Source organism: Carica papaya, chromosome 5, assembly GCF_054855325.1.
Source record: "Carica papaya isolate Zhongbai chromosome 5, ASM5485532v1, whole genome shotgun sequence".
In the NCBI taxonomy this organism is placed as follows: domain Eukaryota; kingdom Viridiplantae; phylum Streptophyta; class Magnoliopsida; order Brassicales; family Caricaceae; genus Carica; species Carica papaya.
The window spans coordinates 36924011-36948696 of NC_142313.1; the positions used below are offsets into that span (position 1 = coordinate 36924011).

At 45.0% G+C, this 24686-nt stretch overlaps 2 non-coding genes and 26 pseudogenes across 2 annotated transcripts; 3 read left to right on the forward strand and 25 right to left on the reverse strand.

The window, feature by feature from the left end:
- Positions 1 to 526: 526 nt before the first annotated feature.
- Positions 527 to 645, reverse strand: LOC148266009 (5S ribosomal RNA; annotated as a pseudogene).
- Positions 646 to 806: 161 nt separating this feature from the next.
- Positions 807 to 927, reverse strand: LOC148266010 (5S ribosomal RNA; annotated as a pseudogene).
- Positions 928 to 1131: 204 nt separating this feature from the next.
- On the reverse strand, positions 1132 to 1250 carry LOC148266011 (5S ribosomal RNA; annotated as a pseudogene).
- Positions 1251 to 1455: 205 nt separating this feature from the next.
- Positions 1456 to 1574, reverse strand: LOC148266012 (5S ribosomal RNA; annotated as a pseudogene).
- Positions 1575 to 2100: 526 nt separating this feature from the next.
- On the reverse strand, positions 2101 to 2219 carry LOC148266013 (5S ribosomal RNA). The gene has a single exon (XR_015819910.1). It is a non-coding gene; the product is annotated as a 5S ribosomal RNA (ribosomal RNA).
- A 205-nt stretch (positions 2220 to 2424) lies between these two features.
- LOC148266014 (5S ribosomal RNA) lies at positions 2425 to 2543 on the reverse strand (annotated as a pseudogene).
- A 526-nt stretch (positions 2544 to 3069) lies between these two features.
- Positions 3070 to 3188, reverse strand: LOC148266015 (5S ribosomal RNA). The gene has a single exon (XR_015821223.1). It is a non-coding gene; the product is annotated as a 5S ribosomal RNA (ribosomal RNA).
- A 207-nt stretch (positions 3189 to 3395) lies between these two features.
- Positions 3396 to 3514, reverse strand: LOC148266016 (5S ribosomal RNA; annotated as a pseudogene).
- Positions 3515 to 4693: 1179 nt separating this feature from the next.
- On the reverse strand, positions 4694 to 4812 carry LOC148266017 (5S ribosomal RNA; annotated as a pseudogene).
- Positions 4813 to 5018: 206 nt separating this feature from the next.
- LOC148266018 (5S ribosomal RNA) lies at positions 5019 to 5137 on the reverse strand (annotated as a pseudogene).
- A 203-nt stretch (positions 5138 to 5340) lies between these two features.
- LOC148266019 (5S ribosomal RNA) lies at positions 5341 to 5459 on the reverse strand (annotated as a pseudogene).
- A 206-nt stretch (positions 5460 to 5665) lies between these two features.
- LOC148266020 (5S ribosomal RNA) lies at positions 5666 to 5784 on the reverse strand (annotated as a pseudogene).
- Positions 5785 to 6319: 535 nt separating this feature from the next.
- LOC148266021 (5S ribosomal RNA) lies at positions 6320 to 6438 on the reverse strand (annotated as a pseudogene).
- A 206-nt stretch (positions 6439 to 6644) lies between these two features.
- LOC148266022 (5S ribosomal RNA) lies at positions 6645 to 6763 on the reverse strand (annotated as a pseudogene).
- A 205-nt stretch (positions 6764 to 6968) lies between these two features.
- On the reverse strand, positions 6969 to 7087 carry LOC148266023 (5S ribosomal RNA; annotated as a pseudogene).
- A 205-nt stretch (positions 7088 to 7292) lies between these two features.
- On the reverse strand, positions 7293 to 7411 carry LOC148266024 (5S ribosomal RNA; annotated as a pseudogene).
- A 206-nt stretch (positions 7412 to 7617) lies between these two features.
- LOC148266025 (5S ribosomal RNA) lies at positions 7618 to 7736 on the reverse strand (annotated as a pseudogene).
- An 873-nt stretch (positions 7737 to 8609) lies between these two features.
- Positions 8610 to 8728, reverse strand: LOC148266026 (5S ribosomal RNA; annotated as a pseudogene).
- Positions 8729 to 9078: 350 nt separating this feature from the next.
- On the reverse strand, positions 9079 to 9197 carry LOC148266027 (5S ribosomal RNA; annotated as a pseudogene).
- A 3130-nt stretch (positions 9198 to 12327) lies between these two features.
- LOC148266028 (5S ribosomal RNA) lies at positions 12328 to 12445 on the reverse strand (annotated as a pseudogene).
- A 1484-nt stretch (positions 12446 to 13929) lies between these two features.
- LOC148266029 (5S ribosomal RNA) lies at positions 13930 to 14048 on the reverse strand (annotated as a pseudogene).
- A 206-nt stretch (positions 14049 to 14254) lies between these two features.
- On the reverse strand, positions 14255 to 14373 carry LOC148266030 (5S ribosomal RNA; annotated as a pseudogene).
- A 1176-nt stretch (positions 14374 to 15549) lies between these two features.
- LOC148266031 (5S ribosomal RNA) lies at positions 15550 to 15668 on the reverse strand (annotated as a pseudogene).
- Positions 15669 to 16198: 530 nt separating this feature from the next.
- On the reverse strand, positions 16199 to 16317 carry LOC148266032 (5S ribosomal RNA; annotated as a pseudogene).
- Positions 16318 to 17498: 1181 nt separating this feature from the next.
- LOC148266033 (5S ribosomal RNA) lies at positions 17499 to 17617 on the reverse strand (annotated as a pseudogene).
- Positions 17618 to 23810: 6193 nt separating this feature from the next.
- LOC148266034 (5S ribosomal RNA) lies at positions 23811 to 23929 on the forward strand (annotated as a pseudogene).
- A 205-nt stretch (positions 23930 to 24134) lies between these two features.
- LOC148266035 (5S ribosomal RNA) lies at positions 24135 to 24253 on the forward strand (annotated as a pseudogene).
- Positions 24254 to 24459: 206 nt separating this feature from the next.
- On the forward strand, positions 24460 to 24578 carry LOC148266036 (5S ribosomal RNA; annotated as a pseudogene).
- Positions 24579 to 24686: the final 108 nt, after the last annotated feature.

The window sequence follows — 24686 nt, forward strand, 5'->3', positions numbered from 1 at the left end:
GACTCTCTTATCACGTGGTGGATTATAAATGAGTGCACAAAAAAAAGTGAGCAAAATGCCCTAGCGCGGCAACTCACACTTGCAAATGAACTAGCGAACTATGGCTCCGGTCGCGCGTAACGTTTGGTGCCCTGTCCACAAAAAGACGGGTGCAACACAAGCACTTCCCAGGAGGTCACTCATCCTAGTACTACTCTCGTCCAAACACGCTTAACTGTAGATTATGATGGGATACGATGGATTAGTGCTGATATGATTCCGCCCATCCTATTCCTTACTTCAAATACATACACCCATTCTTTTTCCCTCACCCCTCCCATCATTTGTTTCGCTCTGTGTGGAGACCGCACCTCTACTTCTACTTGTAATATCAAGCAAAATGCCCCGTTGCCTCGATTCACGCCCACATGAACGGACCACCCGCCACACCTCTGTTTTACTTGTTCTATTATTTACGATGTTCGTAATGACACTCTTATCACGTGGTAGACTATAAATGGATGCACGAATAATATTAAGAAAAAGACGGGTGCAACACGAGGACTTCCCAGGAGGTCACCCATCCTAGTACTACGCTCGCCCAAGAACACTTAACTGCGAAGTTCTGATGGGATCCGGTGCATTAGTGCTGGTATGATCACACCAGTTTCATTCCGAACTGTAAATACATACACTCCTTCTCCTTCCCTCCCCCTTCCCGTCATTTGTTTTCTTGTGCGTGCACATTGCACCTCTCCTTCTCGTTCTAATATTAAGTAAAATGTCGTGGCGCTGTGACTCACATTTTCAAATAAACCAGCGAACAAAAGTTCCAGTCGCGAGTAACTTCGTAGGGGGTCACCCATCCTAGTACTACTCTCGCCCAAGCACACTTAACTTCGGAGTTCTGATGGGATCTGGTGCATTAATACTGGTATGATCGCACATGTTTCACTTCGAGTTGCAAATACATACACTCCTTCTCCTTACCTCCCCCTCCCGTCATTTGTTTCCTTGTGCGTGTGCACTGCATCTCTTCTTCTCGTTCTAATATCAAATAAAATGCCCGGCGCCATGACTCATATTTATGAATAAACTAGCAGATCATAGTTCTAGTCGCGCGTCACGTCGAACGACCCATCTGTAAAAAAATGGGTGCAACAAGAGAACTTCCCAGGAGATCACCCATCTTAGTACTACTCTCGCCCAAGCATACTTAACTGTGGAGTTCTGATGGGATCCGGTGCATTAGTGCTGGTATGATCGCACCTGTTTCATTCTGCGCTGCAAATACATACACCCCTTCTCCTTCCCTCCCCCCTCCCGTCATTTGTTTCTTTATGCGTGCATACTACACCTCTGCTTCTCGTTTAATATCAAGTAAAATTCCCCAGTGCCGTGACTTATATTTGCGAATAAACCAGCAGACAATAGTTCTAGCCGCGCGTAACATTGAATGACCCATCTGCAAAAAAATTGGTGCAACACGAGAACTTCCTAGGAGGTCACCCATCCTAGTACTACTCTCGCCCAAGCAAACTTAAATACGGAGTTCTGATGGGATCCGGTGCATTAGTGCTGGTATCATCGCACTTGTTTCATTCCACAATGAAAATATATACACTCCTCCTTCCCTCCCCCCTCCCGTCATTTGTTTCCTTGTACGTGCACACTGCACATCTCCTTCTCGTTCTAATATCAAGTAAAACTCCTCGGCACCGTGACTCACATTTGCGAATAAACCAGTGGATCATAGTTTAAGTCACGCGTAACGTCGAATGACCCATCTGCAAAAAAATGGGTTTAACACGAAGACTTCCAAGGTGGTCACCACTCCTAGTACTACACTCGCCCAAGCACATTTAACTATGGAGTTCTGATGGGATCCTGTGAATTAGTGATGGTAAAATGGCACATGTTTCATTCTGTGCTGCAAATACATACACTCCTTCTCCTTCCCTCCCCCCTCCTGTAATTTGTTTCCTTGTGCGTGCACACTACACCTCTTCTTTTCGTTATAATATCAATTAAAATGCCCCGGCGCAGTGACTAACATTTGCATATAAACCAGCAGACCATAGTTCTAGTCGCAGCAACGTGGAACGACCTATCTAAAAAAAATGGGTGCAACACGAGGACTTCCCACGAGGTCACCCATCCGAGTACTACTCTCGCCCAAGCACACTTAACTGCGGAGTTCTGATGGGATCTGGTGCATTAGTGCTGGTATGATCGCACCTGTTTCATTCTGCGCTGCAAATACATACACCCCTTCTCCTTCCCTCCCCCCTCCCGTCATTTGTTTCTTTATGCGTGCATACTACACCTCTGCTTCTCGTTTAATATCAAGTAAAATGCCCCAGTGCCGTGACTTATATTTGCGAATAAACCAGCAGACAATAGTTCTAGCCGCGCGTAACATTGAATGACCCATCTGCAAAAAAATTGGTGCAACACGAGAACTTCCTAGGAGGTCACCCATCCTAGTACTACTCTCGCCCAAGCAAACTTAAATACGGAGTTCTGATGGGATCCGGTGCATTAGTGCTGGTATCATCGCACCTGTTTCATTCCACAATGAAAATATATACACTCCTCCTTCCCTCCCCCCTCCCGTCATTTGTTTCCTTGTACGTGCACACTGCACATCTCCTTCTCGTTCTAATATCAAGTAAAACTCCTCGGCACCGTGACTCACATTTGCGAATAAACCAGTGGATCATAGTTTAAGTCACGCGTAACGTCGAATGACCCATCTGCAAAAAAATGGGTTTAACACGAAGACTTCCAAGGTGGTCACCACTCCTAGTACTACACTCGCCCAAGCACATTTAACTATGGAGTTCTGATGGGATCCTGTGAATTAGTGATGGTAAAATGGCACATGTTTCATTCTGCGCTGCAAATACATACACTCCTTCTCCTTCCCTCCCCCCTCCTGTAATTTGTTTCCTTGTGCGTGCACACTACACCTCTTCTTTTCGTTATAATATCAATTAAAATGCCCCGGCGCAGTGACTAACATTTGCATATAAACCAGCAGACCATAGTTCTAGTCGCAGCAACGTGGAACGACCTATCTAAAAAAAATGGGTGCAACACGAGAACTTCCCACGAGGTCACCCATCCGAGTACTACTCTCGCCCAAGCACACTTAACTGCGGAGTTCTGATGGGATCTGGTGCATTAGTGCTGGTATGATCGCACCTGTTTCATTCTGCGCTGCAAATACATACACCCCTTCTCCTTCCCTCCCCCCCTCTCATCATTTGTTTCCTTGTGCGTGCACACTGCACCTCTGCTTCTCATTCTAATATCAAGTAAAATGCCCCGGTGCCGTGAGTCACATTTACGAATAAACCAGCGGACTATAGTTCCAGTCGTACATAGCGTCGAACGACTCATCTGTAAAAAAATAGGTGCAACACGAGAACTTCCTAAGAGGTCACCCATCTTAGAACTACTCTCGCTCAGACACACTTAACTACGGAGTTCTGATAGGATCCAGTGCATTAGTGCTAGTATGATTGCACCTATTTGCTTCCGCATTGCAAATACATACACTCATTCTCCTTTCCTCCCCACTCCCGTAATTTGTTTCCTTGTGCGTGCACACTGCACATCTCCTTCTCGTTCTAATATCAATTAAAATGCTGCGGCGTCGTGACTCACAGTTGTGAATAAACCAGCGAACCATAGTTCCAGTCGTGAGTGACATCGAACAACCTATCTTCCAAAAAATGGGTACAACACGAGGACTTCCAAGGAGGTCACCCATCCTAGTGCTACTCTCACCCAAGCACATTTAACTATAGAGTTCTGATGGGATCCGATGCATTAGTGATGGTATGATCGCATCTGTTTGCTTCCGCACCGTAAATACATACACTCCTTCTACTTCCCTCCCCCCTCCAGTCATTTGTTTCCTTGTGCGTGCACACTGCACCTCTCGTTCTAGTCTAATATCAATTAAAATGCCCCGGTGCCATGTCTAACATTTGCGTATAAACCAGTAGACCATAGTTCCAGTCGCGCGTAATGTCGAACGACCCATCTGAAAAAAAATGGGTGCAACACGAGCACTTCTTAGGAGATCACCTATCTGAGTCCTACTCTCGTCCAAGCACACTTAACTTTGTAGCTCTGATGGGATCCGGTGTATTAGTGATGGTATGATGACACCTGTTTCATTCCGCACTTCAAATACATACACTTATTCTCCTTCCTTCCCCCCTCTAGTCATTTGTTTCCTTTTACGTGCACACTGCACCTCTCCTTGTCATTCTAATATCAATTAAAATGCCTCAGTGCTGTAACTAATATTTGCGTATAAACCAGTAGACTAAAATTAAAGTCGCGCGTAACGTCAAATGATCCATCTAAAAAAAATGGGTGCAACACGAGGACTTCCCAGGAGGTCACACATCCTAGTACTACTCTCGCTCAAGCACACTTAATTTCAGAGTTCTAAAGGGATTGAGTGCATTAGTGATGGTATGATGGCACCTATTTCATTCCGCGCTGCAGATACATACACTCTTTCTCCTTCCCTCCCCCCTCCCGTCATTTGTTTCCTTGTGCGTGCCCACTGCAGCTCTCATTCTCATTCTAATATCAATTAAAATTCCCCGGCACCGTGATGAACATTTGCGTATAAACCAGCAGACCATAGTTCTAATCATGCATAACATCGAACAACCCATCTGAAAAAAAATTGGTACAACACGAGGACTTCCCAGGAGGTCACCTATCCAATTACTACTCTCACCCAAACACACTTAACTGCGGTGTTCTGATGGGATCTGGTGCATTAGTGCTGGTATGATCGCACCTGTTTCATTTCGCACTGCAAATACATACACTCCTTCTCCTTCCCTCCCCCCTCCCGTCATTTGTTTCCTTGTGCGTGCACACTGCACATCTCCTTCTCCTTCTAATATCAAGTAAAATGTCCCAGCGCCGTGACTCACATTTGTGAATAAACCAGCGGACCATAGTTTCAATCGCACGTAACGTCGAGCGACCCATCTGTAAAAAAATGGGTGTAACACGAGTACTTCCGAGAAGGTCACCCATCCTAGTACTACTCTCGCCCAAGCAAACTTAAATGCGGAGTTCTGATGGGATCTAGTGCATTAGTGCTAGTATGATCGCACCTGTTTCATTCCGCGCTGCAAATACATACACTCCTCCTTCCCTCCCCCTTCCCATCATTTGTTTTCATATACGTGTACACTGCACCTCTCCATCTTATTTTAATAATAAGTAAAATGCATTGGCGCCGTGACTCACATTTGAGAATAAACCAGCGGACCATAGTTCCAGTCACGCGTAACATCGAATGACCCATCTGCAAAAAAATAACTGCAACACGAGGACTTCTCATGAGGTTACCCTTTCTAGTACTATTCTCGCCCAAGCACACTTAAATGCGGAGTTCTGATGGGATCTGGTGCATTAGTGCTGGTATGATTGCACCTGTTTCATTCTGTGCTGTAAATAAATACACTCATTCTCCTTCCCTCCCCCCTCCCGTCATTTGTTTCCTTGTGGGTGCAGACTGCATCTCTTCTTCTTGTTCTAATATCAAGTAAAATGCCCCGACGCCATGACTCACATTTGTGAATAAACCAGCGAACCATAGTTCCAGTAACGCGTAACGTTGAACGACCCATCTGTAAAATAATAAGTGCAACACGAGGACTTCCAAGGAGGTCACCCATCCTAGTACTACTATCGCTCAAGCACACTTAACTGTAGAGTTCTGATGGGATCCGGTGTATTAGTGCTGGTATGATCGCACCTGTTTGGTTCCGCGCTGTAAATACATACATTCCTTTTCCTTCCATCCCCCCTCCCGTCATTTGTTTCCTTGTGCATGCACACTGCACCTCTCCTTCTCATTCTAATATCAATTAAAATGCCCCGGCACCGTGACTCATATTTTCGTATAAACTAATAGACCATAGTTCTAGCTGAGTGTAACGTTGAGCGACCCATCTAAAAAAAATGAGTGCAACACGAGGACCTCCCAAGAGGTCACCTGTCCTTGTACTACTCTCGCCCAAGCACACTTAACTGCAAAATTCTGATCCGATGGGATCCGGTGCATTAGTGCTGGTATGATCGCATCTGTTTATTTCCACGCTGCAAATACATAAGCTCCTTCTCCCTCCCTCCCCCCTCCCGTCATTTGTTTTCCTTGTGTGTGCGCACTGCACCTCAATTTCTTGTTCTAATATCAAGTAAAATGCCCTGCCACCGTGACTCACATTTGCAATAAACCAGCGGACAATAGTTCTAGTCATGCGTAACATCGAACGATCCATTTGAAAAAAAATGGGTGTAACACGAGGAATTCCCAGGAGCTCACCCGTCCTAGTACTACTCTCGCCCAAGCACACTTAACTGCGGAGTTCTGATGGGATCCGGTGCATTAGTGCTGGTATGATCGAACCTTTTTGCTTCCGCGCTGTACATACATACACTCCTTTTCCTTCCATTCCCCCTCCCGTCATTTGTTTCCTTGTGCGTGCACACTGTACCTCTATTTCTCATTCTAATATCAATTAAAATGCCCTGGCGCCGTGACTCACATATATGTATCAACCAGCGGATCATAGTTCTAGTCACGCATAACATCGAACGACCAATCCAAAAAAAAATGTGTACAACACAAGGACTTCCCAGGAGGTCACCCATCAAAGTACTACTCTCACCCAAGCACACTTAACTGCGGAGTTCTAATTGGATCCGGTGCATTAGTGTTGGTATGATCGCAACTGCTTCATTATGCACTTCAAATACATACACTCTTTCTCATTCCCTCTCCCCTCCCGTCATTTATTTACTTGTGCGTGCACACTGCACCTCTCTTTCTCGTTCTAATATTAAGGAAAATTTTCCAGCACTATGACTCACATTTGTGAATGAACCAGCGGACAATAGTTCTAGTCGCGCGTAACGTCGAACGATCCATTTGAAAAAAAAGGGTACAACACAAAGATTTCCCAGGAGGTCACCCGTCCTAGTACTACTCTCGCCCAAGCACACTTAACTACGAAGTTCTGATGGGATCCGGTGCATTAGTGCTGGTATGATCGCACCTGTTTGCTTTTGCGCTGCAAATACATACACTCCTTTTCTTTTCCTCCCCCCTCCCGTCATTTGTTTCCTTATGAATATACACTGTACCTCTCTTTCTCTTTCAAATATTAAGTAAAATGCCCCGGTGCCGTGATTCACATTTGCAATAAACCAGCGAACGATAGTTCTAGTCACGCATAACATCAAACGATCTATTTGAAAAAAAATGGGTTCAACACGAGGAATTCCCAGGCGGTCACCCGTCCTAGCACTACTCTCGCCCAAGCACACTTAACCGCGGAGTTCTGATGGGATCCAGTGTATTAGTGCTGGTATGATCGAGCCTTTTTGCTTCTGCGCTGTACATACATACACTCTTTTTCCTTCCCTTCCCCCTCCCGTTATTTATTTCCTTGTGCGTGCACACTGTATCTCTCTTTCTCGTTCTAATATTAATTAAAATACCCCGACGCCGTGACTCACATTTACGTATCAACCAGCGGACCATAGTTTCAGTCACGTGTAACATCGAACGACCCATCTAAAAAAGAATGGGAGAAACACAAGGACTTCCCAAGAGGTCACCCATCAGAGTACTACTCTCGCCCAAGCACAGTTAACTGGGGAGTTCTGATGAGATCCAGTGCATTAGTGCTGGTATGATCGCACCTGTTTCATTCTGCGCTTCAAATACATAGACTTCTTATCCTTCCCTCTCCCCTCCCGTCATTTGTTTCCTTGTGCGTGCACACTGCACCTCTCATTCTCGTTCTAATATCAAGTAAAATACCCTTGTGCTGTGACTCACATTTGCGAATAAACCAGTGGATAATAGTTCTAGTCGCACGTAACGTCGAACGATCCATCTGAAAAAAAATGGGTGCAATACGAGGACTTTCCAGGAGGTCACCCTTGCTTCTCATTTTATGTTGTTCTACTATGTAATATGCTCGCAGATGCTCTTATCACGTGATGGGCTTTAATTGAATGCGCAAAAAATATTAAACAAAATGCTCCGGCGCCGTTACTCACGTTTGCTATTGAACAGGTGGACCGTCGCTTCGGTCCCGCGTAATGTTTAACACCCAGTCTGAAAAAAGAAGGATGCAACAGAGAGCCGAGAGCTTTCCAGGAAGTAAACCATCCGAGTACTACTCTCACCCAAGCACACATAACTGCAGAGTTCTGATGGGATCCGGTGAATTAATGTTGGTATGATCGCACGTTTTCTTGTTTGCGCCTCAAATACATATGCCCCTTCTCCTTCCCTCTCCCATCCCGTCATTTGATTCGCTGTGCGCGCACCTCACCTCTTCTTCTAGTTCTAATATTAAGAGAAATACCCCGGCACCTCGACTCATGCCCATATGAACGGATTGCCCACCGCACCTTGTTTTTTGTTGTTATATTATGTAAGGTGCTCGCAATGACACTCTTATCACGTGATTGGTTTTAATTGAATGTGAAAAAAATATTAAGCAAAATACCCCGGCGGACCGTCGCTTCAGTCCTGCGTAACATTTAACACCCCATCTGTAGAAAGAAGGGTGCAACACAAGCACTTCCCAAAAGGTCACGCATCCTAGTACTACTCTCGCCCAAGAACGCTTGACTGCGGAGTTCTGATGGGATCCGGTGAACTAGTACTGGTATGATCGCAATTTTTTTGGTTTGCGCCGCAAATACATATACCCCTTCCCCTTCCCCTTCCCTCTCCCTTCCCATCATATATTTCGATGTGGGTGCAACTCACCTCTGCTTCTTGTTCTAAAATCGAGCGAAATGCCCCGGCGCCTCGACTCATGTCTATATGAAACACCCACCGCACCTCCTTTTTCATTGTTCTACTATGTAAGATGCTCATAACGACACTCTCAACACGTGATGGGCTTAAATTTAATGCATGAAAAATATTAAGCAAAATGTCTCGACGCTGTGACTCACGTTTGTGAATGAACTGCCAGATCGTCGCTTTGGTCACGTGTAACATTTAATGCCCCGTCTACAAAAAGAAAGGTGCAGCATGAGTACTTCCCAAGAGGTCACCTATCCTACTACTACTCTCGCCCAAGCACGCTTGACTGTGGAGTTCTGATGGGATCCAGTGAACTAGTGCTGGTATGATCGCACCCCTTCTAATTTGCGCTGCAAAGATATATACCACTTCTCCTTCCCTCTCCCTTCCCGTCATTTATTTTTGCTGTGCGTGCAACTCACCTATGCTTTTAGTTCTAATATCAAGCGAAATGCCCTGGCACCTCGACTCATGCCCATATGAACAGATCGGCCGCCGCACTTCATTTTTCGTTGTTCTATTGTTTAAGATGCTTGCAATGACACTCTCATCACGTGATGGGCTTTAATTGAATACACACAAAAAATTAAGCAAAATTCTCCGGCACTATGACTCACGTTTGCGAATAAACAGGTGGACCGTTGCTCTAGTCCCGCGTAACATTTAACGCCCCGTCTGCCAAAAAAAGGGTGCAACACGAGTGCTTCCCAAGAGGTCACCCATCGTAGAACTACTCTCGCCTAAGCACGCTTAACTGCAGAGTTCTGATGGATCCCGTGAACTAGTGCTGTATGATCGCACCCCTTTTAATTTGTGTCACAAAGACATATATCCCTTCTCCTTCCCTCTCCCTTCCCGTCATTTGTTTCGCTATGCGAGTAACGCACCTCTACTTCCAGTTCTAATATCGAGCGAAATGTCCCGGTGCCTCGACTCATGTCTATATGAATGGAGCACCCCCCACACCTCCTTTTTTATTGTTATACTATATAAGGTGCTCATAATAATAATCTTATCACGTGGTGGGCTGTAATTGAATGCACGAATAATATTAAGCAAAATACTCTGGCGCCGTGACTTACGTTTGTGAATTAACCGATGATTATCACTCTAGTCCCGTGTAACATTTAACGCCCCATCTGCAAAAAGAAGGGTGCAACATGAGAACTTCCTGGGAGATCATCCATCCTAGTACTACTGTCGCCCAAGCACGATTAACTACGAAGTTCGATGGGATCCGATGCATTAGTGCTGGTATGATCGCACACCTTCCATTGTGCGCTGCAAATACATATATCACTTCTCCTTCCCTCTCCCCTCTCATCATTTATTTTGTTGTGCACGCACACCGCACCTCTGTTTCTAGTTCTAATATCAAACGAAATGCCAAGGCATCTTGACTCATGCCGAGATGAACAGACCGCCCGCAACAACTCTATTTTCATTGTTCTATTATGTAAGATAATCGTAATGACATTTTTATCTCGTGATGGACTATAAATGAATGCATTAAAAATATTAAGCAAAATGTCCAAATGCTGCGACTCACACTGGCGGACTAGCAAAATGTCCAAATGCTGCGACTCACACTGGCGGACTATTGCTCCAGTCACGCTTAACATTTAACGCCCCGTCTATAAAAAGACAGGTGGAACACGATGACTTCGCAGGAGGTCACCCATCCTAATACTGCTTTCACCAGAGCACACTTAACTGTGGAGTTCGACAGGATCCGATGCATTAATGTTGGTATGATCGCACCCCTTCCATTTCGTGCTGCAGATACATATGCCCCTTCTCTTTTCCTCCCCCCTCCCATCATTTGTTTCGCTGTGCATGCACACTACACCTCTATTTCTAGTTCTAATATCAAGCAAAATGTCCGGGTACCTCGACTCACCCCTAGATAAACAGACCGCCTGTCGTACCTCATTTTTCATTGTTCTACTATGTAAGATGCTCGTCATGACACTCTTATCATGTGGTAGAGTATAAATGAATGCACGAAAAATATTAAGCAAAATATTATGGCGCCACGACTCATGCCAGCGAACTATGACTCCTATTGTGCAAAACGTTTAAGACCCCATCCGTTAAAAGACGAGCGCAACACGAGGACTTCCTAAAAGATCAGCCATCCTAGTACTACTTGCACCAAAACACGTTCAACTACGGAGTTCAATGGGATCCGGTGCATTAGTGTTAGTATGATCGCACCTCTTCTATTTTGTGCAACAAATACATATACCCCTTCTCCCTCCCTCCCCCACTGTTATTTGTTTCGCTATGCGCGAGCAGCACACCTCTGCTTATAGTTCTAATATAGAGCAAAATGCTCTGGCACCTCGACTCATGCCCAGATTAACGGACTACCCCCTGCACCTTGTTTTTCGTTATTCTACTATGTAAGATGCTCATAATGACACTCTTATCACGTGGCGAACTATAAATGAATGCACGAAAAATACTAAGAAAAATGTCTTGGCATTACGACTCATGCCAAGGGACAATGGCTTTGATCGCGCATAATGTTTAACGTCCCGTCAGCAAAAAAACGAGTGGAACATGAGAACTTTCCAAGAAGTCACCCATCCTAGTACTACTTCCGCCCAAACACACTTAACTACGAAATTCGATGGGATCCAGTGCATTAGTACAGGTGTGATCGCACCCCTTCAATTCCACACTGCAAGTACATATACCCCTTCTCCTTCCCTCCCCCCTCCCGTCATTTGTTTCGTTGTGCGCACACGTCACACCTTTGTTTCAAGTTCTAATATCAAGGGAAATACCCCGGCACCTCGACTCACGCCCAGATGAATGGATCGCCAGCCGTACCTCATTTTTTATTGTTATACTATGTAAGATACTCGTAATGACACTCTTATCACGTGGTGAACTATAAATGAGTGCACGAAAAATATTAAACAAAATTTCCAGGCCCTGCGACTCACACCGACATACTGTGGCTCCGATCGCACTTAACGTTTAACACCCCGTCTTCAAAAAGACAGGTTCAAAACGAGGACTTTCCAGGAGATCACTCATCCTAGAACTAATCTCGCCCAAGCATGCTTGACTACAGAGTTCTGATGGGATCCTGTGCATTAGTGTTTGTATGATTGCAACTGCCCCATTCCCCACTACAAATACATAAAGCCCTTCTCCTTCCCTCCCCCCTCCAATCATTTATTTCGCTGTGTGGGCATACTGCATCTCTGCTTCTAGTTCTAATATAGAGCGAAATGCTATGTCGCTTCGACTCACGGCCAGAAGAACGGAGGCCTGCTAGGCCTCTTTTTTTGTTGTTCTACTATGTAAGACTCTTATATTGAGACTCTTATCATGTGGTGGACTACAAATAAGTGCACGTAAAATATTAAGCAAAATGTTTCAAGGTCGCTACTCATGCTACTGGATTATGGCTCCGATCGCGCGGAACGTTTGACGCCCCGTTTGTAAAAAGACGGGTGCAACAAGAGAACTTCGCGGGAGGTCACCCATCCTAGTACTACTGTCGTCCAAGCACGCTTAACTACAGAGTTCGATGGGATCCGGTGTATTAATGTTAGTATGATTGCACCCCTTCTATTTCGGCTGCAAATACATTTACCCCTTCATCTTCCCCCACTCGTCATTTTTTTTCGTTGTGTGCGCACACCGCACCTCTGTTTATAGTTCTAATATCAAGCGAAATGCCCCGACACCTCGACTCACGCCAGAAAAAAGGATCGCCTGCCATACCTCATTTTTCTTTATTCTACTATGTAAGATGCTCGTAATGACACTCTTATCACGTGGTAGACTATAAATGAATGCATGAAAAAATAGTAAGCAAAATTTTCTGGCGACGTGACTCACGCCAGGGGATTGTGGCTCCTATCACATGTATCGTTTTATGCTCCGTTTGTAAAAAGACAGTGCAACACGAGGACTTCTCAGGAGGTTACCAATCCTAGTAGTACTCTCTCCCAAGCATGCTTAACTGCATAGTTTGATGGGATCCGGTGCATTAGTGCTGCTATGATCGCACCCCTTCCATTCTGCATTGCAAACACAAATACCCCTTCTCCTTTCCTCCCCTCTCCCATCATTTTTTTCGCTGTGCGCACACACTGCATCTCTGTTTCTAGTTCTAATATCAAGCAAAATGCCCCAGCGCCTCAGCATAAAGATTAAAGGACCACCTGCCATACCTTTTTTTTCGTTATTTTACTATGTGAGATGCTCGTAATGACTCTTTTATCACGTGGCGGACCATAAATGAGTGTACACAAAAAAAGTAAGCAAATGCCCCAGCGCGACGACTCGCGCCGGCAAATGAACCAGTAGACCATGGCTTCGGTCGCGCGTGACGTCTGATGCCCTGTCCGTAAAAAGACGGGTGCAACACAAGCACTTCCCAGGAGGTCACTCATCCTAGTACCACTCTCGCCCAAACACGCTTAACTGTAGATTATGATGGGATACGATGCATTAGTGCTAGTATGATCCCACCCATCCTATTCCTCACTTAAAATACATATACCCCTTCTCTTTCCCTCCCCCTCCCATCATTTGTTTTGCTTTGTGTGGACACCGCACCTCTACTTCTAGTTGTAATATCAAACAAAATGCCCCGTTGCCTCGACTCATGCCAGATGAACGGACTGCCCACCGCACATCTGTTTTGCTTGTTCTATTATTTACTATACTCGCAATGACACTCTTATCACGTGGTGGACTATAAATAGATGCACGAAAAATATTAAAAAAAAGACGGGTGCAACATGAGGACCACCTAGGAGGTCACCCGTCCTAGTACTACTTAACTGCGTAGTTCTGATGGGATCCGGTGCATTAGTGCTGGTACGATCGCACCTGTTTGCTTCTGCGCTACAAATATATACACTTCTTTTCCTTCCCTCCCCCCTCCCGTCGGATTGTTTCCTTATGCATGCACACTGCACCTCTACTTCTCGTTCTAATATCAAGTAAAATGCACTGGTGCCGTGACTCACATTTACGAATAAACTAGTGGACAATAGTTCTAGTCGCGCGTAACGTCAAACGATCCATTTGAAAAAAAATGGGCACAACACAAGGACTTCCCAGGAGGTCACCCGTCCTAGTACTACTCTTGCCCAAGAATACTTAACTGCGGAGTTCTGATGGGATCTGGTACATTAGTTTTGGCATGATCGCACCTCTTTCATTTCGCGCTGCAAATACATGCACTCCTTCTCCTTCCCTCCCCCCTCCCGTCATTTGTTTCCTTGTGCATGCACACTGCACCTCTGTTTCTTGTTCTAATATCAAGTAAAATGTCCCGGTGCCGTGACTCCCATTTGTGAATAAACCAGCGGGCCATTGTTTCAGTCGCGCGTAACCTAGAACGACCAATCTGCAAAAAAATGGGTGCAACACGAGGACTTCCCAGAAGGTCACCACTTCTAGTACTACACTCGCCCAAACACATTTAACTGCAGAGTTCTGATGGGATCCGGTGAATTAGTGTTGGTATAATAACACCTATTTTATTCTGTGCTGCAAATACATACACTTCTTCTCCTTCCCTCCCCCCTCCCGTCATTTATTTTCTTGTGCGTGCACACTGCACATCTCCTTCTCATTCTAATATCAAGTAAAATGTCACAGCGCCGTGACTCACATTTGCGAATAAACCAGCGGACCATAGTTCCAGTCACGCGTAACGTTGAACGACCCATTTGCAAAAAAATGGTTGCAACACGAGAACTTCCCAGGAGGTCACCACTCCTAGTACTACACTCGCCCAAACACATTCAACTACGAAGTTCTGATTAGACTGGTGAATTAGTGATGGTATAATGAGACTCGTTTCATTCCACGCTGCAAATACATACACTCCTTATTCCCTCCCCCCTCCCGTCATTTGTTTCCTTGTGCATGAACACTGCACCTCTGCTTCTCATTCTAATATCAAGTAAAATGCGTCGGTGCCATGACTCACATTTGCGAATAAATTAGCGGAACATAGTTCCAGTTGCGTGTAATGTCCAACGACCCATCTGAAAAAAATTGGTGCAATACGAGGACTTCCCAGGAGGACACCCATCCTAGTACTACACTCGCTCAAGCATACTTAACTGGGGAGTTCTTATAGGATCCGGTGCATTAGTCCTGGTATGATCCCACCTGTTTCATTCTGCACTGCAAATACATACACTCCTTTTCCTTCCATTCCCCTCCTGTTATTTGTTTCCTTGTGCATGAACACTGCACCTCTACTTCTCGTTCTAATATCAAGTAAAATACCATCGCGCCGTGACTCACATTTACGAATAAACCAGTGGACCATAGTTTCAGTCGCGCGTAACGTCGAATGACCTATTTGCAAAAAAAAAGTTGCAACACGAGGACATCGTAGGAGGTCACCCATCCTTGTACTACTCTCGTCCAAATATACTTAACTGCGGAGTTCTGATGGGATCTGGTGCATTATTGCTGCTATGATCGCACATCTTTCATTCCGCACTGCAAATATATACACTCATTCTCCTTTCCTCCACCTTCCTGTCATTTTGTTTCCTTTTGCGTGCATACTGCACCTCTCCTTCTCCATCTAATATAAAGTAAAATACCCCGGCGCCGTGACTCACATTTGCGAATAAACGAGCGGACCATAGTTCCAGTCGCGTGTAACATCAAACGATCCATCTGAAAAAAAATAGGTGCAACACGAGTACTTCCGAGAAGGTCACCCATCCTAGTACTACTCTCGCCCAAGCAAACTTAAATGTGGAGTTCTGATGGGATCCGGTGCATTAGTGGATGTATGATCGCATCTGTTTCATTCCGTGCTGTAAATAAATACACTTCTTCTCATCCCCTCCCCACTCCCGTCAATTGTTTCCTTGTTCGTGCACACTGCACCTCTCATTCACGTTTTAATATCAAGTAAAAGGCATCGGCGCCGTGACTCACATTTACGAATAAACTAGCATACCATAGTTCCAGTCACGCATAACTTTGAACAACCCATTTGCAAAAAAATGTGTGCAACACGAGTACTTGCTAGGAGGTCACCCGTCCTAGTACAACTCTCACCCAAGCACAGTTAACTGCAGAGTTCAGAAGGGATCTTGTGCAATAATGCTGATATGTTCGCACTTGTTTTATTCTGCGCTGCAAATACATACACTCCTTTTCCTTCCCTCCTCCCTCCCGTCATTTGTTTTCTTGTGCGTGCACACTGCACCCCTACTTCTCGTTCTAATATCAACTAAAATCCTAGGCGCCGTGACTCACATTTGCGAATAAATCAGCGGACCATAGTTCTAGTCGCGTGTAATGTCGAATGACCCATCTACAAAAAAATGGGTGTAACACAAAGACTTCCCAAGAGGTCACCCATCCTAGTACTACTCTCACCCAAGAAAACTTAACTGCGGAGTTCTGATGGGATCTGGTGCATTAGTTCTGGTAGGATCAAACCTGTTTCATTCCATGCTTGAAATACATACACTCATTCTTCTTCCCTCCCCCCTCCTGTCATTTGTTTCCTTGTGCGTGCACACTACACCGTTGTTTCTTGTTCTAATATCAAGTAAAATGCCCCGTCGTCGTGACTCACATTTATGAATAAAACAGCGAGCCATTGTTTCAGTCCCGCATAACGTCGAATGACCAATTTGTAAAAAAATAGGTACAACACGAGAACTTCCTAGAAGGTCACCACTCCTTGTACTGCACTCGCCCAAGCACATTTAACTGTGGTGTTCTAATGGGATCTAGTGAATTAGTGATGGTATAATTGCACCTGTTTCATTCCGCTCTGCAAATGCATATACTCCTTCTCCTTCCCTCCCCCCTCCCATCATTTGTTTCCTTGTGCGTGCACACTGCACCTCTCCTTCTCGTTCTAATATCAAGTAAAATTTTCTGGCGCTATGACTCACATTTACGAATAAACCAGCGGACCATAGTTCCAGTCATGCGTAATGTCAAACGACCCATTTGCAAAAAAATAGTTACAACACGAGGACTTCCCAGGAGGTCACAACTCCTAGTACTACACTCGCCTAAGCATATTTAACTGCAGAGTTCTGATGAGATCCGGTGAATTAGTGATGGTATAATTGCACCTGTTTCATTTCGCTCTGCAAATACATATACTCCTTCTCCTTCCCTCCCCCCTCCCGTCATTTGTTTCCTTGTGCGTGCACACTGCACTTCTGCTTCTCGTTCTAATATCAAGTAAAATGCCCCGGCGACGTGACTCACTTTTACGAATAAACTAGCAGGCAATTGTTCAAGTCACGCGTAACGTTGAATGACCCATCTGCAAAAAAATAGGTGCAACACGAGGACTTCCCAAAAGGTCACCCATTCTAGTACTACTCTCGCCCAGACATACTTAACTGCGGAGTTTTGATAGGATTTTGTGCATTAGTCTGGGTATGATCACACCTGTTTCATTCTTCGCTGCAAATAGATACACTTCTTCTCCTTCCCTCCCCACTCATGTCATTTGTTTCCTTGTGTGTGCACACTACACTTCTACTTCTCATTCTAATATCAAGTAAAATGCCTCAGCCCCATGACTCACTTTTGTGAATAAACCAGCGGACGATAGTTCCAGTCGCGCGTAATGTCAAACGACCCATTTGAAAAAAAATAGGTACAACACGAGAACTTCCAAAGAGGCCACCTATCCTAGTACTATTCTCGCCTACGCACACTTAACTGCGGAGTTCTGAAGGGATCCGGTGCATTAGTGCTGGTATGATCGCACCTGTTTGCTTCCGCTCTGCAAATACATACACTCCTTCTCCTTCCCTCCCCCCTTCCGTAATTTGTTTCCTTGTGCATGCACACTACACCTCTCCTTCTCGTTCTAATATCAATTAAAATACCCCCGGTGCCGTGACTCACATTTGCAAATAATCCAGCGGACTACAGTTCCAGTTGCGCGTAATGTCGAGCGACCCAACTACAAAAAAATGGGTGATTTACAAGTACTTCTGAGGAGGTCACCCTAATACTACTCTCGCCCAAGAAAACTTCAATGCGAAGTTCTGATGGGATCCGATGCATTAGTACTGGTATGATCGCACTTGTTTCATTGTGCACTGCAAATAAATACACTTATTCTCATTCCCTCCCCTCTCCTGTCATTTGTTTCCTTGTGCGAGCACACTGCACCTCTCATTCTCATTTTAATATCAAGTAAAATGCATCGGCGCCATGACTCACATCTACGAATAAACCAGCGGATGATAGTTCCAGTCGTGCGTAACGTCGAACGACCCATCTGTAAAAAATGAGTGCAACACAAGTACTTCCCAGGACTGATTGGCGGAGACTGAGAGAGCTTTCAAGACCTTGGGAGTGGTTCCCGAGCAGAGAGCTGTCCTTGCTTCCTACATGCTGGTAGGGGAAGCAGGTCATTGGTGGGAGCTCAAGCAGACCACCCTGCCTACACCAGCCACTTGGGAGCAGTTCTTAGCGGCCTTCCATGCGGAGTATCTCCCTGAGCACATCCGACACCTGAAGGAGATGGAGTTTGTTCAGCTGGTCCAAGGAAACATGACGGTATCGGAATATACTAGTAAGTTTCTAGAGCTGGGCCGATAATCCCTGGAGACATTGATGGAAGAGGGTAGGAAGGCCAGGAGATTCCAGTGGGGCCTCCGTCCAGAGATCAAGCAACACTTATTGGTACTGGAGCTCAAGACATACTCAGCGGTTCTAGCAAAGGCATCAATCGTGGAGAGGAGTTTCAACACCCGTCCTCAGTCAGCAGGGAGTCACCGACCCTCAGCTCCACCCCGCAAACCAGCACCTACTGCGCCGGTCCAACCAAATAAGAGGTCCAGACCAGTGATCCAGGCCCCTCCTCAGGCTCCAGGGGCAGCACGTGGAAAGATCTGCCAGCACTATGGCAGGGATCACGGGGATCGACCATTCTACCGCCTCAATAACACCTGTCGCATATGTGGTAGTGCTCAGCACTATGCGAGAGAGTGCCCGAGGAACCAGAACCAAGGAAGACCTCCTTTTCAGGGCAGGATTTACAACCTCACCCAGCAGGATGCTGACGCCGACCCGGGCATGGTACAGGGCAAGCTCAAGAAGAAAATTTGTATCCAAGAGATTTCGATAGTCTGAGACTTTCTAGATGTGTTTCTGGACGAACTATCCGGACTGCTAGTGGACAGGGAAGTCGAGTTCACTATAGACCTACAGCCAGGCACCCAGCCCATTTCGGTTGCTCCTTACCGCATGAGCCGTGTTAAAATGGAAGAGATGAGGAAACAAATCATTGAATTGCAAGACAGTGGTTTTATTAGACATAGTGTGTCCCCTTAGGGTGCCGGAGTTACTTTTGCCAGGAAGAAAGATGGAACATTGAGATTGTGTATTGATTACAGAGGATTGAACAAGGTCACAGTCAAGAACAAATATCCCCTTCCCAGGATCAGCTGCAGGGTGCACAAGTCTTCTCCAAAATAGACCTGCGATCAGGTTACCATCAGGTGATAGTAAGAACAGAAGACATCCCCAAGACGGCCTTTTGAACCAGGTACGGACATTATGAGTTCTTGGTCATGCCATTCGGGCTAACCAACGTCCCGGCCATCTTTATGGATCTACTGAACAGAGTCTTCAGAGAGTTCTTGGATCAATTTGTTATCGTGTTCATCGATGACATCTTAGTCTACTCAAAAAGTAGAGAAGAATATGCTCACCATCTTGCCCAAGTTTTGCAGGTCCTCAGAAAAAAGAAGGTATATGCAAAGTTGAGTAAGTGTGGATTCTGGCTTGAGCAGACCGCCTTCTTAGGATACGTCATATCGAAGGAAGGAGTATCAGTTAATCCCAAAAAGGTTGAAACAGTACTTGGCTGGGAGAAGTTGACATCAGTTAAGGAAATCCGTAGCTTCCTGGGAATGGCAGGTTATTACCGCAGGTTCGTCAAAGGATTCTCTAGTCTAGCGGCTCCCCTAACCCGACTCACAAAGAAAAATGCCAAGTTCGAATGGAACGAAGACTGGGAAAGAAGTTTTTCAGAATTAAAGAAGTGGCTGACTACTGCACCCGTGTTGGCTTTACCGAGTGGATCGGAGGGATATACAGTTTATAGTGATGCCTCGTATCTAGGCCTGGGTTGTGTCCTAATGCAGCATGGGAAGGTCATATCTTATGGGTCCAGACAGTTAAAGAATCATGAGAAGAATTACCCCACCCATGACTTAGAGCTTGCCGCAATCATACACACCTTGAAAACCTGGCGCCATTATTTATACGAGGAGACCTTTTAGATCTATACCGATCATAAGAGTTTGAAACATATATTCACTCAGAAGAATCTCAACATGCGTCAGAGAAGGTGGATGGAACTCCTTAAAGACTATGATTGTGATATCTTGTACCATCCAGGTAAGGGCAATGTGGTGGCAGATGCTCTCAACAGGTTTGACTTCAGGACCTAAAGAGAGTCACATGTTTGGGCCGCCTGACAGTCTAACCCGAGTTAATCTAGAGAATAAGAGAAGCCTAATCAGTCGACCCCACCCTAGTAGCACGTAAGATCGATACAAAACAGGGAGCGAGCTCAGAATTCTGAGTATCTGTCGATGGGTTACTCCGGTTCCAAGACAGGGTGTGTGTCCCAGACGACAGTGAGTTAAAGAGAGACATCATGACAAAGTCCCACAGCTCAAAGTTTGCCATGCATCCCGAAAGTACCAAAATGAACCAAAGCATGAGACCCCAGTTTTGGTGGAATGGGATGAAGAAAGACATAGCCGACTTTGTATCTAAATGTTTGGTATGTCAGCAGGTCAAGCCAGAGCATCAGCGCCCAGGTGGGCTATTTCAGCCTTTACCGATTCCGGAGTGGAAATGGGAACACATCACCATAGACTTTGTAACGGGATTACCCAAGGCACGTTTAGGACATGACACCATCTGGGTAATTGTTGATCAGCTTACCAAGTCTTCCCACTTCTTGATCATCAGGATGACCGACCCCTTGGACAAGTTGGCAAGAATGTATATCCGAAAAATAGTCAGATTGCATGGAGTTCTAGTGACAATGGTATCCGATAGGGACCCCAGGCTCACTTCTCGATTTTGGAGTAACTTTCAGCAAGCCATGGGAACAAAGCTGTCTCTCAATACTGCCTTCCATCTTCAGACTGACGGATAATCAGAAAGGACAATTCATACACTTGAGGATATGCTCCGAGCTTGTGTCCTTGATTCTGGGGGCATTGGGACGACCATCTACCCCTGATAGAGTTTGCCTACAACAACAGCTACCGAGCGAGTATCGGCATGGCTCCATATGAGGCGTTAAATGGGCGCCCATGCAGATCACCAATTTGTTAGGAAGAAGTGGGTGATAGAAGATTGTTCGGCCCGGAGTTGGTAGAGGAGACCACGTCTAAAATAGTTAAAATCAGAAAGAACATTCAGACGGCTCAAAGTAGGCAGAAGAGTTATGCAGACACCCGGATGAGAGATCTAGCATTTGAGAAAGGCGACCGGGTGTTCCTTAAAGTCACTCCTTTCAAAGGAATTAGTAGGTTCGGCAGGAGGGGAAAACTGAACCCCTGGTTTATTGGACTTTTTGAAATCTTAGACAAGATTGGTACTGCTGCCTACGGATTAGTGCTGCTTCCAGAGCTCTCCAAGGTCCACAATGTGTTCCATGTATCCATGCTACGTAAGTACAACCCGGACTCCTCTCATGTCTTGGCTCATGAACCGCTCCCACTCCAAGGGAATTTATCTTATGAGGAAGTCCCAGTCGGTATCACAGACCGAAAGAGCAGAATACTTCACAACCGGGAAATATCATTTGTAAAGATAGTGTGGCAGAACCACTCGCCAATGGAGGCTACCTGGGAGCTACAATCAGATTTTAGAGCCTAATATCCCCATTTGTTCGACCAAGAGTAAGAGGCAAATTTGGGGGATCAAATTTCTTTAAGGGGGGAGAGTTGAAACACTCAAAATTTGTATTTTTATTATTTAATTTATTTTAATTTTTATTAGAATTTTTGCTTTATTTTATTTTATTTTAATATTTAATTTATAAAGTTTTAATTTAATTTAATAGAGATAAAAATAATAATAGTAATAAATTAGGGTAAAATTATTTTTGGGATTTAATTGAAATTGATTTTGAGAAAAAGGGGTGAAAATTTGGATTCTGGGGATATTTTTGAAAAGAAAATCGAAAACCGGGGGTCAAAATATAATTTAGAAAAGTTGTGCCATGTCAGCAGCCCCGGCCAACAAGAACACGCTGCGTGGTAAGGACGCTGATGTGGGAGGCCACGCAGGACGGAGCCACGTGGGCGATCTGCGTGCACGTGATCGAACGGTCTAGATCTCACGCGTGCGGGCGACCCATATTGAATCACGCACAGACGGCCCAGATCGCATCACCTGGACGGTCCAGATTTATTCCCATTTTAATCGCGATCGGACGGCCCAGATTAAATCGTGATGGACAGCTGAGATTAAAAGGGGAAGGTTATAAATAACCTCACACACACCCAACCCCAAGCCCTAGCCGGCAGTACCCTCGCCGGAGAAGAAGAACCAGTCACCGGAGGAGCCACCTGCCGCCACCCACCGCCACACCAGATGGATTTTCCGACCGCTAAACGAGGTAAATTTTCTCCCTTTGGCTCGTTTTTTGATGTTGAATCCGCCTATGGCCAAATCGGAGCCAAACCATCGGCCAATCAGCCAGAAAACACCACCGAAGTCCAGCGGCGCCGCCGCGGCTTCCCTCAATTTTTGCCTTCGATGAGGCCCTTCCCGATTCCCGTTCGATGAAATTAATGGATGTGTATAATTGCATAAGGTTGCTAATGAAGCCCGAATCTAGTGTATTTGTCGATCAGTTGTTGTTTGATCTATTTTACAGTTTTAAATGCAGTGTGATACTTATGTGGTTATTTTATGATTTCGTATGCATTAATCCTGGTTTTATTTATTATGGTTTGAATTATGGTGAACCTGATGTTGTGTCGTCTTGCTTAGTGTTCATTATTGGTTTACGTGTTTATGTTTGATTGGAAAATTGAGACCAAGAAAAATAGAAAAAGGTATGTGGATTGATAAATGGATAATGTCGACAGCCTCACTAGATATCCTGGAAGATGGTGGACGGACCGGGTCCATAGAGAACCCTACCGGGAACGTGGTCTCTCATATCGAACTGGGTATGGAGACTTTATGTGTTTTGGCGCCCATACCGAACGGGGTATGGGGACGGCCCGTTTTACCCTCATACCGGATGGGGTATTGAGGTTTATGGTTTTGACACCCATACCAGGACGGGGTATGGGGACAGCCCTGGAATCAGGATATTAATGTTAATGGTTCACGTGTAGCGGAGACCCCCTATGGATCCCCATGGATAATAGTAGGCTGGTAAAAGAGAAGAATTGTTGTCTGATTATTGAAGTACAAAAGTATAACATGTGTTATGTTACAAAGTGTATATGATTTTATGATGGTTATAATATTATTATTTTCATATGTTATTTTCATGAATCTCACTGAGGTAAATGGACATTAAAGGTTTTTATTATTAATAAATGAGTTTGTTATAAGTTATGCTCCATTGGTCGTTTTTGTTTTCTACCAACCTTTACTTATGTGGCAGTCTGATAGTAATATGTCTTTACTAGGCTAGTGTAGCTCATTCCTTACTTAACCATTTTAGATCAGGAGAACGTGGTTCCTGAGCCAGTTCCGCAGGAAGATGGCGAGTTAGACGCCTAAAGATTTTATAGTTCTATTTATAGTGTTCATTTCGAGTATTTTCTTTAATTAGCTTATTATTTCTCACGTTGAATACGTTTATGGTTATTGTAAGGGATGTAAATCAGAATTTTTATTTCGCTTCCGCACTTAAAATTTTTAATACATACATTTTCATTTTTATTTCTGAGGCCGTTACAGGTGCGATCATACCAGCACTAATGCACCGGATCCCATCAGAATTCCGCAGTTAAGTGTGCATAGGCAAGAGTAGTACTAGGATGGGTGACCTCCTGGGAAGTACTCGTGTTGCACCCATTTTTTTGTAGATGATTCTTTCGACGTTACGCGCGACTCGAATTATGGTCCGCAGGTTTATTCGCAAATGTGAGTCACGGCGCCGTGGCATTTTACTTAATATTAGAACGAGAATGAGAGGTGTAGTGCGCACGCACAAGGAAAAAAATGACGGGAGGGGGAAGAAAGGAGAAGGAGTGTATGTATTTGCTGCGCAAAATTAAACAGGTGCGATCATACCAGCACTAATGCACCAGATCCCATCAGAATTTCACAGTTAAGTGTTCTTGGGTGAGAGTAGTACTCGGATGGGTGACCTCTTGGGAAGTCCTCATGTTGCACCAATTTTTTTTCAGACAGGTCGTTCGACGTTACGCGCGACTAGAACTATAGTCTGTTGGTTTATACGCAAATGTAAGTCAAGAAGTAGGGGCATTTTAATCGATATTAGAACGAGAAGGAGAGGTGCAGTGTGAACGCACAGGGAAACAAATGATGGGAGGGGGGAGGGAAGGAGAAGGAGTGGATGTATTTGCAGCACGAAATGAAACAGGTGCAATCATACAAGCACAAATGCACCGAATCCCATCAGAACTCTGCAGTTAAGAGTGCTTTGGCGAAAGTAGTACAAAGATGGGTTATCTATTGGGAAGTTCTCGTGTTGCACCCATTATTTTTCAGATGGGTCGTTCGACGTTACGCGCGACTGGAACTATGGTCCGCTGGTTTATACGCAAATGTGAGTCAAGATGCAGAGGCATTTTAATTGATATTAGAA